The sequence below is a fragment of the Natrix helvetica genome, assembly GCF_964273705.1.
Source record: "Natrix helvetica genome assembly, chromosome: 1".
Classification (NCBI taxonomy): Eukaryota; Metazoa; Chordata; class Lepidosauria; order Squamata; family Natricidae; genus Natrix; species Natrix helvetica.
The window spans coordinates 3,126,978-3,145,410 of record NC_138548.1 but is presented as its reverse complement, the minus strand read 5'-3'; the positions used below and the strand labels follow the sequence as shown (position 1 = coordinate 3,145,410).

At 43.4% G+C, this 18,433-nt stretch overlaps 1 protein-coding gene across 1 annotated transcript in view; it reads right to left on the bottom strand.

Annotated features, from left to right (window-relative positions):
* Positions 1 to 18,433, bottom strand: part of LOC309385057 (vomeronasal type-2 receptor 1-like) — a gene marked incomplete at its 3' end in the record, with an annotated part of 200,640 nt that overhangs the window by 70,163 nt on the left and 112,044 nt on the right. The window lies entirely within an intron of this gene.

Here is an 18,433-nt window from a genome sequence, read left to right as displayed (position 1 = left end):
CGGCCAAACGTCGATATTGTGCCGCTCTCATTGCATCCGCAGAGAACCGCCCTGCCGCCCTGTTTCGGGTGTCCCGCTCCCTTCTGTTTCAGAGGCCGCGGGAGGCCCCTCTACAGGGTAGAGCAGAGGAGTTTGGGAAATATCTGCTGGATAAAGTCGCTCAAATCCGGAAGGATTGGGTCCCCTTCAGTGGCCCAGTCGAGACGCCAGTGGCGAGTCTTGAGAAACCTTTTTGGGAGGAGTTTGACTTGGTTGCCATCGAGGATTTGGACAGATTGCGTGGACGACTGCGACCTACCACATGTTTGCTGGACCCGTGTCCCTCCTGGCTTGTACTGGCTTCCTGGGAGGTTACGCGCGACTGGCTCCTGGGCCTAGTGAACGCTTCGTTGGGTGAGGGGTCTCTCCCGGCCGCCTTGAAAGAGGCGGTGGTGAGACCCTTGCTCAAGAAGCCTTCCCTGGACCCTACGGAGCTGGCCAATTATCGTCCTGTCTCCAACCTTCCCTTTTTGGCGAAGGTTGTAGAGAGTGTGGTGGCTTCTCAGTTCCCACGACATCTGGAGGAGAATGATTATCTAGACCCGCGCCAGTCCGGCTTTCGCCCTGGGCACAGCACTGAGACGGCCTTGGTCGCGTTGGTAGATGATCTCTGGAGGGCCAGAGATAGGGGTTGCTCCTCTATCCTGGGCCTATTAGACCTCTCGGCGGCTTTTGATACCATCGACCATGGTATCCTGTTGCACCGACTGGAGGGGTTGGGGGTCCGGGGCACCGTTTTGCGGTGGTTCGGCTCCTACCTCTCCGGCCGGACGCAACGTGTGTTGGCAGGGGAGCAGAGGTCGACCCTAAGCCCCCTTACTTGTGGGGTGCCACAGGGGTCGGTCCTCTCGCCGCTCCTGTTCAACACATACATGAAGCCGCTGGGTGAGATCATCCGTGGTTTCGGGGTGGGATATCATCTGTACGCTGATGATACTCAGCTGTACATTTCCACCCCGAACCACCCCAACGAGGCCATCGAAGTGATGTCCCGGTGTGTGGAAGCCGTACGGGTCTGGATGGATGACAACCGACTCAGGCTCAACCCTTCCAAGACGGAGTGGCTGTGGGTTCCGGCCCCCCAGTTCAACCAGATAATTCCATCTCTGGCAATTGGGGGCATTCAACTTGCCCCCGTGGAGCGGGCGCGCAATTTGGGCGTCCTCCTGGATGCCAGGCTGTCCATGGATGAACATGTGACAGCCGTGGCCAGGGGGGCGTTCCACCAGGTTCGCCTGGTGCACCAATTGCGCCCCCTATTGGACCGGGACGCCTTACGCACAGTCACCCATGCGCTGGTGACGTCTCGCCTGGACTACTGTAACGCTCTCTACATGGGGCTTCCCTTGAAATGCACTCGGAGACTGCAGTTGGTCCAGAATGCGGCCGCGCGGGTGATTATGGGGAGTACCAAGTACTCCCATGTGACACCTCTCCTGCGTGAGCTGCACTGGCTTCCTGTGGTCTATCGAGTGCGTTTCAAGGTTTTGATTACGATCTTTAAAGCGCTCCATGGCTCAGGACCTAGTTACCTGCGGGATCGTATTCTGCCCCATACATCCCTACGACCCATCCGCTCGCACAGAGAGGGACTTCTCCAGGTGCCGTCTACCAGACAGTGCCATGGGGCGGCGCCTAGGAGCAGAGCCTTCTCTGTGGCGGGCCCAGCCCTGTGGAATGACCTCCCCCCGGATATTAGGACTACTACTGACCTCCGCTCCTTCCGTGTCAAGCTCAAGACCCACCTTTTCCAAATAGCTGGCCTGGCCCGACCATAACTTCGTAATGCTCCTGATGGGTTTTTTAATTTGGTAATTTTATTAGGGGATTTTAAATTGTATTTTTAACTGTCTTTCACTTAAGTCCATCCTCCTCCATGCACATATGTATATGTCTCTGTTCTCTTGTATATATGTTTGTCTTATGTGTATTTTTTATCTGTTTGATTGTACGCCGCCCCGAGTCCTTCGGGAGAGGGTTGCGGCTAATCAAATAAAATTATTATTATTATTATTATTATTATTATTATTATTATTATTATTATTATTATTATTATTATTATTATTATTACCTACCTACCTAACTACTCTCCCTCCCTCCCTATCTACTGCATTTCTCTCTCTCTCTCTCTCTCTCTCTCCCACTACCTACCATCCTACCTACTCTCTTTCTCTCTCTCCCTCCCTTCTCTCTCTCTCTTTCTATTTCCATCTCTCTATCCCTCTATCTACCTAGCTACACACACAAACACACTCCCTACCTACCTACCTACTGTATTTCTCTCTCTCTATTTCTCTCTCTATCCCTTTATCTACCTACCTACCTAACTACTCTTTCTCTCTCTCCCTCCCTACCTACTGTATTTATCTCTCTTTCTGTCCCTGCCTATCCCTCTATCTACCTACCTACTTTTTTTTAAATTTGCCTCTTCAAAACCTTGGTGCGTCTTATACTCCGAAAATATGGTAATCTGGTGTTTTTTCTTTCAGATTCTTCCTCATCTGAGGAACATCCAGTTCAATAACAGTGCTGGAGAGGAAGTCTCCTTCTCAGAAAGTGGATTGGTGTCTGCTCGTTATGACCTTCTAAACTGGCTTTTCCTCCCCAATCAATCTTTTGTCCCCATGAAAGTTGGGCAAATGGATTCCACGGCTTCCCCGGGACAAGATTTCACCATTAACGCCGATGTGATCATCTGGGCCACAAAGGTGAGCTGGAAGGAAAAATTGTAAATTCTGCAAAGGATTCATTCACTTCAGGGGATGCATAGCACCCTTTTCACTGGGAAACAGTTAAATTCAGGGATTTGATGAAAAAACTGGTTTTGAGTTTAACACATTTCAGATTTGACTTCTGAAATGTCCAAGATGGGGTAAGATTGGGAAGACCTCCTGCTTGAAACCCAGGATGCCATTAAAGCAGGCAAGAATGATTTCCATGGACAGTTTCCATTCAGTTGGATCCTCACAATTCTTTCTTTTAGAAACGCTCCATGTCACTTTGCATTTTGAGGTCTCACGATCTCCACATCCATTCATGGGTCAGGATTGCCACTGGCCTGAATCTCCCCTGGAGCCTATCACTCTGGTAGGCCCTGGTAAACCATTTCTTTTGAAGACATTTTAAAGATGAAAACAGAAATGTAGAAATAGATAAATGAAGCACATTCGATGCTTGGGTCACCTACTGTATTTCTCTTTTTTTAGAAGGTGCCCTTTGCCAGGTGCGGCATGAAGAGGTGCCAGGCAGGAGAGAGGAAAAGAGTTCCAGAGGGAGAGCAGGTTTGCTGCTACCAATGTGATGCTTGTCCAGAAGGAACCATTTCTAATCAGACAGGTAGGGCATTCAAATGTTGACCTTCCAGCCATTCAGTGGGGAAAAGGTGATTAATTTTATTATCATTTGTGTTAGAATTTATCTACTTCAATATATTCATATTTTTCAGCAAATCCTCTTATTCATGAATCTAAACTATTATCTCTACAGGCCACATTTCTTGTTCTTAGAAATTTAATAAATGTTAGTTTGAGGGCACAATTCAAGGGGGATCCCAACTAGACTCTCTACTCCTACTTTTACATCCCATCAGGAAAACCACCTCTCAATCTTTTTGTGAAAGAATGGGATGTATGATTCCAGCTTTAATTTCTAATGAGGATGAAGGATAGTTCTTCTTTCAGAGCTATCAATCTCCCAAGATATTCAAAGGCTTGTTGGAGAAACAGTAGATCCATCTACCCGTGTCTGCTAATCCTTCCCTGCAAAATAATAATAATGAATGATTGGACTTGAAGCAGAAAGTAGAGATAATGAGCCAGAGAACGTTTTTCTCGCTAACATATTCCCAGCATTGTCAATATGGATGGGATGATTTGCCTTTGTTACTTCACCATGAAATTCACAACGAGTCTTGATTTCAGATGCTGCTCAATGTGACCCCTGCCCAGAAGACCAATATCCCAACAAAGACAAGGACCAATGCATTGCCAAGAAGATCCACTTCCTTACCTATCAGGAGACCCTGGGATATACTTTGGCTTCTCTAGCGCTTTTTCTCTGTGTGACCACATCTTCAATCCTGGTGATTTTTCATAAACATCATGATACACCAATCGTCAAGGCCAACAACAGAGATCTCAGCTACATCCTTCTGGTCTCTCTCCTTCTCTGCTTCCTCTGCTCCTTCCTCTTCATTGGTCAACCCAGGAAGCTCACCTGTCTGTTCCGACAAATTACCTTTGGCATTCTCTTTGCCCTTGCAGTTTCCTCTGTGTTGGCAAAAACTGTCATGGTGGTTCTAGCCTTCATGGCCACTAAACCAGGGAATAAGACAAGGAAACTCTTAGGAAAACCACTGACCAACTCCATTGTTATAGCCTGCCCCATGGTCCAAGCAGTTCTTTGTGCCTCCTGGCTAATATCTTCTCCCCCATTTCCTAACTTGGACTTCCACTCCTTGGTAGGAGAGGCCATCTTGGAATGTAATGAAGGATCGGTTTCAATGTTTTACACTGTCCTAGCTTACCTGGGTTTCCTGGCCTTCATCAGTTTCACAGTGGCATTTCTGGCTAGGAAATTGCCTGATAGTTTTAATGAAGCCAAGTTCATTACTTTTAGCATGCTGGTCTTTTGCAGTGTTTGGATCTCCTTCCTCCCCACCTACCTTAGCACCAAAGGGAAATCCATGGTGGCTGTGGAGATCTTCTCCATCTTGGCCTCTGGGGCTGGTCTCTTGGCTTGCATCTTTTTCCCCAAATGCTACATTATCCTATTTAAGCCAACTCTGAATAGTAGAAGGAATATAATGAGGCCCAAATGATCTTTGATTATATTATGTATTTATGAGACATACTTCCATTACCATCTACTTTATACACCAGTAATTCCAACTGGTTTACAACATTAAAAACCACAACATTAAAACCATTAAAATGCCATACTCCACCCACATTTTTGCAGGTATTGAGAGGTATTATTTTGATTTGGAACATTTTTCAATTTGATCTTAATACTAAGAAATGAGAGATGGCCTTCTCCAATTGGAAACCAAGTGGCATGAGTAATCACAGAACATTTATTAATCTGCAATAATCACTCACTTTTTTTATTAATGCTAGCTCTCCCATAGGTCCAAAGATCAACTTGATAATAAATGTTGATATTATATATTTAGATATTAGTTTCCCACCTTATTCAATCAAAGGGATTTTTAAGAATATGTTGGCATTGTTTCACTATTAGTGTTTTAAGCCTATTTCTTTCCATCTTTCTTTCTTGATTCCTGAGGTGTTGCTGAATTCCCTACTAACATTTTCTTTCAATTGATTATTAGAGGGTTTTAAAAAAACCTTCACTGTTGACCTGAACTGAGGACCTGGTGGTTATTTTCTGTCTCCTTGGTTTCTGTCTCCTTGGTTTACTTGGTTGCTGCCTCCTTTTCAGTTGCTTCTTCTAATCAGGAAGTCTTTCTTTTAGTTTGCTTCTTTCTCTGGCCCCTGAGCTTTGGCTCTGTTTATTCAGCCTCTTCCTCACAAGGCCTCACAAACCTTCCTCATTTTGTTTTTATTTCGTCTTGAGCTCCTTCTCTTCATGCTCAATCCTCCTAAGATGCTGACTTAAAGCAAATTTCATGGATGTTTGTGAAGGAACCGTGGTTACTATTGTGGTTGAACAAAAGGACTAGCGAGTTGTGCCAAAACCTCACTAATATCATCAGATTGTAAGAAGAATGAAATATTTTGAAAATATTATATTTCCCCAAAGGGAGAAAAGAAGAAACCTGTTTTTAGTTGCAGGAAGCAGCCACCAAGTCTTTCTTAAAAGCTCCCCCTCCTTGCCCAGCAGATAATTGTTGCCCATTAAGAAAGATTGGGCCAGCCTGATGGGCTGGCTGCTAAAGCAAGGTCGTGGCACACACTTGAAGGTAAATCAAGAAGACTGCAATTGAGGGGTCTGTCTGGCAAGAACAAAGAATGCTTATCAACAGGAAATATGCATGTGTAAAGCTTGTACAAATTATGGATAGTTAGACCACCTGCAGACCTCAGCTAAAAGTTGGGGGTGGCCTGCAGCAAATGAAATGTGAATTAGATAACTCCTGGGGCCCTAATTATCCAAGGCTTAGGAATAGGGACAGCTAGAGACCAATAGAACAAATTGTAGAATTATTACTAAAATGTTTATTAGATGATATTTCTTGTTATCTCACCTTGCCCCACCTTCTCCTTTAGTGAAAATGTATAAAGCTCACTTCATCCTTTGTTCTTGGTTTTTCTTGGCATTTTGACCAGGAACCCTTTTCCTTGGAGTACTCCAATAAAAAGCAATCAGAAAACCTGCCCCTCGTGTCTGGCGTCCATCATTGGCTTTGGCACCAGGCTCAGACCCAAATTGGGGACAAGAAGCCTATCTACAAAACAAAAAGACCTTCAGCTCCAGGATGAAGAACAGGACATGCTCCTTCAGGACATAATAGGATTAACCCACAACCATTTAGAAGAAGAGACAGAGCTCACTCCATTTAACGGGCATTTCAGACATTGTACAACCCCCCTAGCAGCATCTCTAGACTAATAAAATCCATCCACTCATTCAACCATTTTGTCAGCTGCCCCAGAACCATTAAATCTGGCAGTTCTGCTTCATCAATGTTGGAAGAAATGTCCTTCTGGGTTCAGTTCCAAGTGGGAAGAAAGACACTGGAAACATGGAGGCTGCTTGGAAAGATGGTGTAGTGGTGGACAGGGCCACGTGGCTTGAGCTCCTGAAGGGAAAGGGGGGAATCACATGCTTCCAGATGTTGGGTGAAGAAGAAAAGAGAGCGAGATGCTGAAAGTTCCTGATTTTATGCTCTCTCTGGGCTCTGATCTTGATCTTGCATTTGGGTTGGTTATCAGACTCCCATGGAGCCATGCAGGGGCAACTCTGTAGGCTGAGAGTCCAAGTTTGGTTGAGCATTGCTTCTTCCCAGATGCCCTGTGGTGAGATGGGTAAATACTATCATCCCTTAATCCCATCACTCTGGAGCTGAAGTGGGGAGATCCTTGTTATGTAGAATAGACTGACCCAGGCCTTTAATGGCCCATTGACAAATGTGGGGGTTATTAAGAGTGAGTCTGTTTCCTACCTAAAAACATGTTTCCCCATTTCTTATCCAGGGAAATATAATATTCTGCCTTTTTCAATATTTCCCAAGATATTTCATTTTTCTAGGAGAGGGGTGGGTGCGAACTTCTTCCCTCAATAAATGGACCCTTCTTTCCAATCAGCCTCCAGCCTCCATTTTATCTCCAGCACTTTTCTCCCAGCTAGGAACTGAACCAGATGGATTTTTATTTCCAACACTATGTCCTGGCCTTGAACAAAGAAGGCCTCCTGAGGCACCTTGAAGATCAGGGATTTGGGCTCAGTTTGTTCCCTCCAACAAACACCGACCAGAACCAGCTTCAGAGAAAGGAGAAAACCACGTATTTCTGTGGACTCATTCTTCTTATCCTAGCTAGGGCAGAGATATACCATACTTCATAACACAAATAGAAGCACACTTCATAAGACAAACACAACATCATGCCTGCAAGCCATCTTTTCTTTTTGGACTTCAGGCCTGCCATCTTTTCACTGTGGGAAAATGGGAGGGGGGATTATATGGAGTTGGGTGATATGTAGCCATAATAACATTCTTCTTAGAAAGTCAAGGTCATCTTTGTCTCTGCACCTGGCTGGAACTGGATGGGTGGAATCTGTTTTGGTGGCAGTGGGAGTTTGGACCATGTGATGAACTTGTGGGTGTTGGGGCAGGAACTTGAACTTTCAACTAGATGTAAGCTTTCAGATTGTGTTTTCCCAGATGTGCCAACATGGCTCTTTTAACAAATTGCAACTTGGAGGAACTTCTAGCCTTGGAGTGTAATTTGTTTGAGGATGCCATTTGGAACCCTGATGCACAACACACAAACTTGTATAACTTCAGCTAGTTGTTAGACAATATTCCAGTTGGACTGCCTAGTATCTTCATGGATCTCTACAGAGAGGAGGTCAGGGTTGTCCCAAAGGTGCTTTTTTTCCCCCAAGAGACAAGTGGACTTTATCTGGCTTTTCTTTGAAGACATTTTGCTTCTCATATGGACAATAAAGTCTATATTTTGGACAGAAAGGATTATTTAAAAGAGGATCAAAGAGGCCATCTATATCAAAATTGAACAACCATCTCTCAACAGAGGAAGAGGGATATGGCATCATGTATCTCCAATCTACAACACAGTACTTGCAACTGTTCCAACAAGGCTCCACACCAATTTGCACCTCAAAATGGACATAAGGGGTGACCAGCCTGAAATCCATCAGACTTTTCAAAGGATTTGAAACATTGGGCCTCTCTTGACAGTGGCTGAAAAACCAGAGGAGGATTTTCCTTACACAAACATCTACTTGGTCAGGTTCCTGCCTTCTTCTCTCTTTAACCATCAGCTGGAAAAAGTCAATGTGACTGTCAACTGTTGGGATGAAAAATATTTCATCATTCCTGAAAAGCATTTCTCACTTATAGCACTGTGAGGCAAAGCAAATTTTTAAATGTATATAATTAAAATATATAAGCCATTTTGTGCAGCAAAACAATACAATGAAATTCTGAATGTGGGATTAAAATATTTGTATGTAGGAATCATTTGGTAAAACTGGGGTTGAAGAAGCCACAATAGAAATGCCCAGAAACAAAGAGAATCTGTCGTGTTGGAAAATAAATGAAATATTTGGTGTTATTCTTGATTGTTCGGACCTCCACCAAGGGAAATTCTGTAGTTTCTCAGATATAAAAACATCTGCTAAGGTGATGTCCATCACAGAATGATAGAAGCATATGATGTCTCATTTGTGGCTTCCAGTCAATCTCTCCAATGTCTGAAGGTCTCGTTTCTTTCAGATTCTTCCCTCTTTGAGAAAAGTCCAATTCAACAATAGTGCTGAGGATGAAATCTCCTTCTCAGAAAATGGACTGGGATCTGGTGGTTATGATCTTCTCAACTGGGTTCTCCTGCCCAATGGATCTTTTGTCCTCATGAAAGGTGGGCAAATAGCTCCTGGGTCTTCCCCAGGGCAGGATTTCACCATTAACTCTGATGCAATCATCTGGGCCACAAAGGTGAGCTGGAAAGAAATCTTGTAATTCAGAGAAAGATTCATCCTCTCCTGGGGACATCCAACATCCTCCTAACTCGAAAACAGGTCTACTGAATCAGAGAATGTAGCTGATGTTTCATGAAAAACCTGGTTTGAATGTAACACTTTTGAGGTCTCATTTGTGGTAGATAGACATATTTTATATATTATATGTCACCAATGTCACCCATAAGGCAATTCTGACAGCTTAAAAATGACAAAATGATAAATATTAAAAAGAATTAGAATTAAACCAGTGGAATTGCTGGTCTTAGAATAGAATAGAATAACAAAGTTGGAAGGGACCTTGAAGGTCTTCTAGACCAACCCCCTGCTTAGGCAGGAAACCCTACACCCCTTCAGACAAATGGATATCCAACATCTTTTTAAAAACTTTCAGTGTTTGAGCATTCACAACTGGAAGCAAGTTGTTCCACTGATTAATTGTTTTACCTGTCAGGAAATTTCTCATTTGTTCTAAGTTGCTTCTCTCCTTGATTAGTTTCTGCCATTGCTTCTTGTTCTACACTCAGATGCCTTGGAGAATCGTATGTGTTTCTTGCCCAAATGGGACCATCACTAATCAAACAGGCAAGTTGTTCAAGAAGTCCCTCAAAGCCGAATGAGGAGGTCTAGCAAGGCTGAATGGAGAGGGTTGAAGGAGAACCTGAGAGATCAAATCAGTTTAGCCAAATCAAGATGATGCAATGTAAAGAGTGGCCCATTGAACTCAGCCTTATTTAAGGGTCTTCTGCTTGAATGGGGGTTGGACTAGAAGACCTCCGAGGTCCCTTCCAACTATATTATTCTTTATTCTGTACATTATTAGCAGCAGTTTTTTCAAGATTATGGGGGTAAATTTTCCATGTCTTTTAGGGGAATGGCCAGTCTTAGCCCTAAATGAAGGACTGAGTGAATGAATGAACCAGCAATCACATATGACCCCAAGGTGGAAGGAAGTTGACTCTGCAAATCAGAAGAATTGCATTGCTCTTCTGAGTTTTCTGCCTTGCAAGCTTTCTTTGCTAAGAAAAAAGAAACAATTATAACCATCTTGCAAAAGGAGAAGTGATGGGAAAGTTTTAAACAGCTTTTGATAGTTTCTAGGGTTTCCACAGTAGGCTTTGGAAAGAACCCAAAATAACTTTGATCAAAGTTAATCAACCTAGTTAATTTACTTAATTTACCTAATCAAACTTTATCAGCCTTAATCAACCTGTTCATAGGTCTCAGCAGAACTTTTAGTTTATGGTTCTGACCCGTCTTAACTCCAAGGACCATCTTCCCCACCTCTCAGCTATTTATGCAGGGTAGTTTCATGCCAAAATCTTTAGTTTCCCTACTAGAATTCCCAGTCCTGCTGTCACATCACATTGAAAAAAAATTCAACTACCCATCTTTTCCTGAAGGTGTGTGGTATGGGGTTTAAGCTTCAAGTTTTGCTGGGTGGGAGTTGCTTGTTCTTTCAGTATTATGAATTTGCCAGGAAATTGTTAGAAGTTTTGGAGAAAATCGAAGGCCCCACTATCTATGTCTGCTAAACTTTCCTGAAAAAATCTCTGAAGGTGAACCAGATAATGCACATATAAACAAATTAGCAGGATTGCTGGCTGACAGGACTATTGGTCTTTTGTGGGTTCCAGTAGAAACTGGGGAAAACAACAGTTGGCAATCTGTCTCCCAGTAAAAGCCACAGGAATCATAGAAGTGTCTAAAGACTGGAGGGAGCTTTTATTTTGCTCCACCAAATTGACCAGCTGGAGCTGAATAGATCCTTGTCTCTTCCCAGCGTAACCCCAGGGTCATCCTGAGTGAAGTTTAATTTGCCCTTTATAATGCAATACAGTTAGCACAATGGGTCATTCCATCTTTATCTTTGAGGGTTGGCCATTGCAAAGAGGGGGAAATCATGTTAGATGCTTCTGAACTGCTCAGACAAAGACTTTTGATTTCAGATGCAGCCCACTGTGACCCTTGCCCAGAAGACGAATATCCAAACAAGGAGAAGAATTGCTGTGTTGTGAAGAAGGTGCACTTCCTTGGCTATCAAGATAAATTGGGATATGCTTTAGTTTCTCTCACTATTTTTGTCTTTGTGATCACATCTGCAGTCCTTATGGTTTTCCTTAAACATTGTGACACCCCAATCGTCAAGGCCAACAACCGAGACCTCACCTACATCCTCCTCGTGTCTCTGCTGCTCTGCTTCCTCTGCTCCTTCCTCTTCATTGGTCGACCTGGGAAGCTCACCTGTCTCTTCTGACAAACTTCCTTTGCCATTCTCTTTTCCCTTCTGCTTTCCTCTGTGTTGGCCAAAACTTTCACGGTGGTTCTGGCCTTCATGGCCACAAAGCCAGGGAATATGGAAAATAAACTCTTAGGAAAACCTCTGACCAACTCTATTGTCTCAGTCTGTCCCCTGGTCCAAACAGTTCTTTGTGCAACCTGGCTGGTAACCTTTCCCCCATTTCCCAACTTGGACTTCCACTCCTTGGTAGGAGAGGCCATCTTGGAATGTAATGAAGGATCAGCTTCAATGTATTGTGCTGTCCTTGCCTTCCTAGATTTCCTGGTTCTCATCAGTTTCACTGTGGACTTTCTGGCTAGGAAATTGCCTGACAGCTTTAATGAAACCAAATTCATTACTTTTAGCATGCTGGTCTTTTGCTGTGTTTGGATCATCTTCCTCCCTACCTACATTGCCAGTTGTCCGGTTTGTGCTGCCGCGAAGCACCCACCAGGAAAACCCCAAGGCCTTCTCCAAGGTGTGGCCCATCTGGAAGCTCCGCGGAAGGAGATATCAATGGATTTCATTGTTGAATTGCCGGAAAGTCTGGGAAATACCATGATTTGGGTTATCGCAGACCTGTTTTCCTAACAAGTTCATTTTGTACCCTGTTCCAAAATCCCTTGGGCTAAGGCTTTAGCCAAAATGTTTATTTCATATGTCTACCGGCTGCATGGAGTCCCTGAACACATAATTTCGGATAGAGGGGTCCAGTTCCCACCTCTTCTGGAAGGAATTTCTCAAGTTAATTGGCTCCGCCCAGGGATTAAGCTCCACCCACCATCCTCAAACTGACAGAACTTGCGAACGGACTAATTCTGTTCTGGAACAGTATCTCCGGTGTTTCATTAATTATCAGCAAGATAACTGGGCTGAACTGTTACCACATGCTGAAGTGACGTACAAGAACTCTGTGCACAGCAGTACCAGCTTGACCCCTTTTAGGGTTGTGTATGGACAGGACTTTGTACCAATTCCTGAATTATCTCAGGAAAAACCGAAAATATTGTCCCTCTCCGAGTGGAGTGACTGGCTCAGCCAAATTTGACCCCTGACCCGCAAAGCATTGGAGGCTGCTCACTGGGCGCACAAGAAACAGGCTGACAAGAAAAGGGCATTGCAGAGAGACTACAAAGTGGGAGATTGAGTGTTTTTGTCCACCAAGTTTCTCCAAGCTACCCAGAAATCAAAGAAGCTCGGGCCGAAATACGTCGGTCCGTTCCCTATAGTGAAAATTATTAACCCTGTTTCTGTTCGATTGGAGTTACCGAAGCATCTTAACTGGATTTATCTGGTATTTCATGTAAACCTCTTGAAACCAGAACACACTTCTTCTTTCCGTGCGCCCCTACCTCCCTACCCTGCCCCTCTTCTGTTTGAGGGGGAACAACATTTTGAGGTTAAGGAAATTTTGGACTCCAGGAAACACAGAAATCGAATCCAGTATCTCGTCTCCTGGAAGCATTTCCCCCTCTCCCATGCTGAATGGGTTGATAAATCCCATGTCAGGGCTCCTAGACTCTTGCAGAAGTTCTATGCTGCATACCCTGATAAGCCTTGAGCACAAATGAATTTTGCATTTCTTATGTTGTCTTGTTTTATTATTCTGTTTCCTTGCAGGGATGATTTCCTTGCCTGAAGGAGGGCCGGATGTCAGCCTCTGTATTGCTATTGTTTTCGGCTGCCATTGAAACGGGGGGGGGGGGAGCATGGCATTTGGGAAGGGAAGTTTTAAGTACAGGAGGGAGTTTTGTTCTCACCATCTACTGCGCATGCTGGAGATAGTGGAGGAGCCCGCCAAGGCCAACTGTCCTGCATACCAACATGATGATGTTTTTTGAAGATGGATCCCACATGACACCTGAGGGATTTTCACATTGGACAAGGGATGGGGGTTACCAAGGGGAGGGGGTTGGGTTATACATTGATATCAGTGATTATGTGCACTTTTGCCTCAGATCTTGCTTTGCTTAGCTGCTATCTTTTCATAACCAGTAAAAGTTCTCTTAATTCTGAAACATGGAGTTAAGTGTTTTCTTTCTTGGTTACTGATGGAGGCTGCCGTGATATCCAGGCTGTGGGCAGAGTTTGCCTGCAATGCTGCATTCTAATCACTGTGTCACCAGGTTTCGGGAGCACCTGCACTCAAGTCTGGCCTGCACCATAGTTTGTTCAGTGAGGGCTAAGGAGCAAAGTGCTAGCACAGTAATCTGTTGTAGCCTTGTACAGTTAGTGTGATCAGTAATGCAGGTATTTGTTTGAAAACACTGTTTTATTTATTCTTGCATGGTCACAATTGAAATTAGCTCATTTTTGCTACAGCCCTTAAAAAGTTGTTTTTCGTGAGATGGACATCAAATAAATTCAATAAATAGAGAGGTCATGTGAGGTTAATTTAAACTCTACAGGAGTGTTGCCTAACAACTGGTTAATATCTGAGAAATGTTTCTGCTTTCAGCTGATGGGGGAGGGATACCATCAACCGTGGTGTTCCCGACTCTGTGTGTAGGGCAAGATGGGGGACATCTTGCCTTTCCAGATAATTTCAGCCACTATGGGTAAAGATCACTTGGGGGTGAGAGATTCTTCCAATGTAATTTACTGAATCCCCTGCATGGATTACCCCTGTGGCTATGTAAGATAGGCAGAGATGAAGCTAACCACCAGATTGCAAGAACGCAAGCAAGTGGTTAGATAAGAAAGCTCAAACTCATTGGTAGCCTCCTACAGCAATGAACAAGGATACACATTCAATTTTGCAGCTACTAAGATTGTTGGGTGAGCAGGCACAAAAACAGCCAGAGAAGTGATTGAAGCCTGGGAAAGGGGCCCCTCGTCAGTCAACAGGAGTGCTGATTTACCACCAGCCTATCAAGTATTTCGAAGTCAAGGGATGGGCAGTACAAACAAGAGACAGTCAGTGACTTAATAGCCAGACAACAACACAACCCAATAAACATCTAAAAAGTGACATAAAACAGATACCATACAAATACCACTGACAGCACAGCACACACTCTGCTAGAGAGAAGTTCCCTGAAGAAGGCTCCAGCATGAGTCTGAAAACTCAAAAGACAAAACCTCTGGTCCTGGTGACTGACCCAGATTGGGTCCTACAATATGGGTTGACCCTGAAACACCATTCTGGGGATCTTTGAAAGCTTGACATTCTCTCCACTCCTGTTTAAATTCTACATGTCATCACTGGGCTAGGTCATTTCCATTAGAAGTCACATATCAGCAAGCTGCTCTCTTGTGCATGTCAACACAAGGCCAACCAAGTGATCCTGACAAGGTCTCCATTGCCTAGAAGTGGTTGGCATCCAGATGGGGAGGAAAAGGCTCAGTCTCAAACCTTCCAAAGGATGGGTGTCCATCCACAGGGGGGGAGAAAGTGTTTCCTATTTTACATGCTGATTTTGTGAATATTACCTTCACTTACTACTAGATCAAATCACTCTGTATAAATGTCAGCCCTGAAGCCAATTTCCCTGGATTCTGTTGGATATGTTACTTGGAACTCTGACAATACATTTCATTGGGCTCAAATAAAATCACACATTTGCTTAATTACTGTCTTTGCATATATGTTTCAACATCAACACACACCCTCTGAAGCAATGCCTGGCAAGGCAATATCAGCATTGATCCAGAATGACGTCAGTGTCATTGATTGATGTATTAATGTGATTGATTCTCAACTGAATTGCAATTCCCTAAAAGAAGCAGATTCACAGTCTGGGGTTTTTTCTGGTCTCCACTGGAACAATTGGTGGATTCAGTACCCAGGAGATGCTTTGTCCAACTTGTAGTGCTGTTGGAGTTTGCAAATGCCTTTCTTTCTTTCTTTCTTTCTTTCTTTCTTTCTTTCTTTCTTTCTTTCTTTCTTTCTTTCTTTCTTTCTTTCTTTCTTTCTTTCCTTCCTTCCTTCCTTCTTTCTTTCTTTCCTTTCTTTCTTTCATTTCTTTCTTTCTTCCTTTACTCCATTCCTTTCTGTCTGTCTGTCTGTCTGTCTGTCTGTCTGTCTGTCTGTCTTTCTTTCTTTTCTTTCTTTCCTTTCTTTCTTTCCTTTCTTTCTTTCTTTCTTTCTTTCTTTCTTTCTTTCTTTCTTTCATTTCTTTCTTTCTTTCTTCCTTTACTCCATTCCTGTCTGTCTGTCTGTCTGTCTGTCTGTCTGTCTGTCTGTCTGTCTGTCTTTCTCTTTCTTTCTTTCTTTCTTTCTTTCTTTCTTTCTTTCTTTCTTTCTTCCTTCCTTCCTTCCTTCCTTCCTTCCTTCCTTTTTTTGCTAACTTTTATCTTTTGGAGCCTTGAATACATGTGTTTTCTTGCCTCATAAGACTTGACTTTAAGCCTAATTTGGTTTTCAAAGACTCTTACAGTTAGCCTGTTAAGTTTCTTTTTCTCGAATCCTTTGCCAGAATAGACTGCTGTTTTACAAGATGCTAAGGATGTGTTGATTGCAGAAGAAGAAGATATAGTGAATTCAGAACAAATTACAGCTTGCTTACCTTCAAGTTAAAGCCATGTAATAACTCATGGATATAGAGCTATTAATCCAGTGCAGATTCAAGATAGCTAAGGTCTTTGATTGAAAAAGTGAACTACTGTAGGTGACTACAGAATTCCAGCCACTTTATTAAGCTGAAACATTTCGATTCTGCCAAGCCCAACCACAGGCATTTGAGCAATTGAAGGCAGTTCCTTATTTATGTGCAACAGCAACCACAAATTACTCACTGATCCATGTACATCATGCCTCTTTTCAAAATTCAAATATTTGGATTTTTCCTGCCTCACTTGACAGATCATCAATATTTTTTTAATGATAATAGCAACAAAGCCCAAAGAGGTTTTTAAAAAATACATCTTATTCCATGTAAAACTACATGTAAAACACATACTAAAATCTTATTAAATTCAAAATATTCCGCAATAGTAAATATAAATGTGGTCTATCCCTGCGTTAATTAGAAATTTTTATTTCTTATGATATTTTCTCTGCAATTCAGATGGGGCCTCAGTAGGATAATGTAGCATTTGGGGAAAAAGATACAAGCCAAGAGACCAGCCCCAGAGGCCAAGATGGAGAAGATCTCCACAGCCACCATGGACTTCCCTTTGGTGCTCAGGTAGGTGGGGAGGAAGGAGATCCAAACACTGCAAAAGACCAGCATGCTAAAAGTAATGAACTTTGCTTCATTGAAGCTGTTGGGCAATTTTCTAGCCACAAAGGCGACTATGAAACTGATGAGGGCCAGGAAACCCAAGTAGGCAAGAACAATATAAAACATTGAAGCTGAGCCCTCCTTACATTCCAAGATGGCCTCTCCTACCAAGGAGCGGAAGTCCAAGTTAGGAAATGGGGGAGATGTTCCCAGCCATGTGGCACAAAGAACTGCTTGAATGAGGGGACAGGCTATGATAATGGAGTTGGTCAGCAGCTTTCCTAAGAATATCCTTGCTTTGTTCCCTGGCTTGGTGGCCATGAAGGCCAGAACCACCATGACTGTTTTTGCCAACACAGAGGAAACTGCAAGAGAAAAGAGAATGGCAAAGGTAGTTTGTTGGAAGAGACAGGTGAGCTTCCCAGGTTGACCAATGAAGAGGAAGGAACAGAGGAAGCAAAGCAGGAGGGACACCAGGAGGATGTAGGTGAGATCTCGGTTGTTGGCCTTGACGATTGGAGTATCACGATGTTTAAGGAAAGTTGCCAGTACTGCAGATGTTATCATAGAGAGAGACAGAGTTAAAGATACTAAAGTGTATCCCAGAGGCTCTTGATAGGCAAGGAAGTGGATCTTCTTGGCAATGCAGTGGTCCTTATGCTTGTTGGGGTATTCGTCTTCTGGGCAAGGATCACAGTGGGCTGCATCTGAAATCAAGACTCGTTATCTAAAGGTTTTCAAGCACATCTGCCATGAGTATCATTCATGAATGTCCACTTTCTACTGTGGCCAACCCACAAATATAATGATGGAATGACCCATTGTGCACTTTATGGTGCATCAAAAAGTAATGATGACCTTGCTAGAGATCACTATCTGTTCAATCTGAGCTGACTTGGTCAGTTTGCTTTGGGGGAAAGAATACCCTCTCCAATGACTAGGAAGTTTCTTAATTACTGTATTGAGATTGTCTACTGTAAACCATAACCATGAGTAGTTATGTGTATGTATACTGGAACCCCCAAAGGAATCATAGATATGTCATCCAGAGAGCCTGCTACAGTGGTACCTTGGTACTTAACTGGTTTGAAACTCAGCAAATTTGGTACTCAACACATTTTGATGCAAAACTTTTGTCTCAGTACTCATTGTTTGTTTGGTACTCAACACATAAGCTTGATGTCAGGCCTGCAATTATATTCCTTTTAGAATCTTTGGCCTGCCACACTTTCTATTATTTCATTATGCTGTTTCATTAGTGTACTAATTGGGAGGGGAAATAGAAAGGAGTAGAATTGTAGAATGGGTTGTTGTCATTCCTTTCTAGAAGCCCAAGGTCATCTTTTGTCTCCGCACCTCGACACCTGACCAGAACCAGCGAGGTGGAGATGCCAGCGTGGAAGAAGAAGATTGGACCATGTGATGGATTTATGGGTGTGGGGACAAGATCATTAACTTTCAACTGGGTGGATTCCCTGGAAGCTTTTAGATTTGGGATTTCCACAGATGTACCAACATGTCTGTCTTATTAAAGTCTGTCTTATTAAATTGGAACTTTGATTAAAGTTATGTCTTCAACTCTGATTTAATTCTGCATGATATATGGAACGCTGACACGTGAACCTATCAGTTTCAGTTGCCTTATCGCTCACTACATGGCGGTCGCCTTCCTAAGCTCCTAAGCTTACCATGGAGCGTCCCGACTGGGTAGGAGGTTGCTGCCGGCCCTCATGTCATCGGAGGGCCGAGAATTGGGTAGCCCGACCACCCTGGCTTGTTTTGGGCT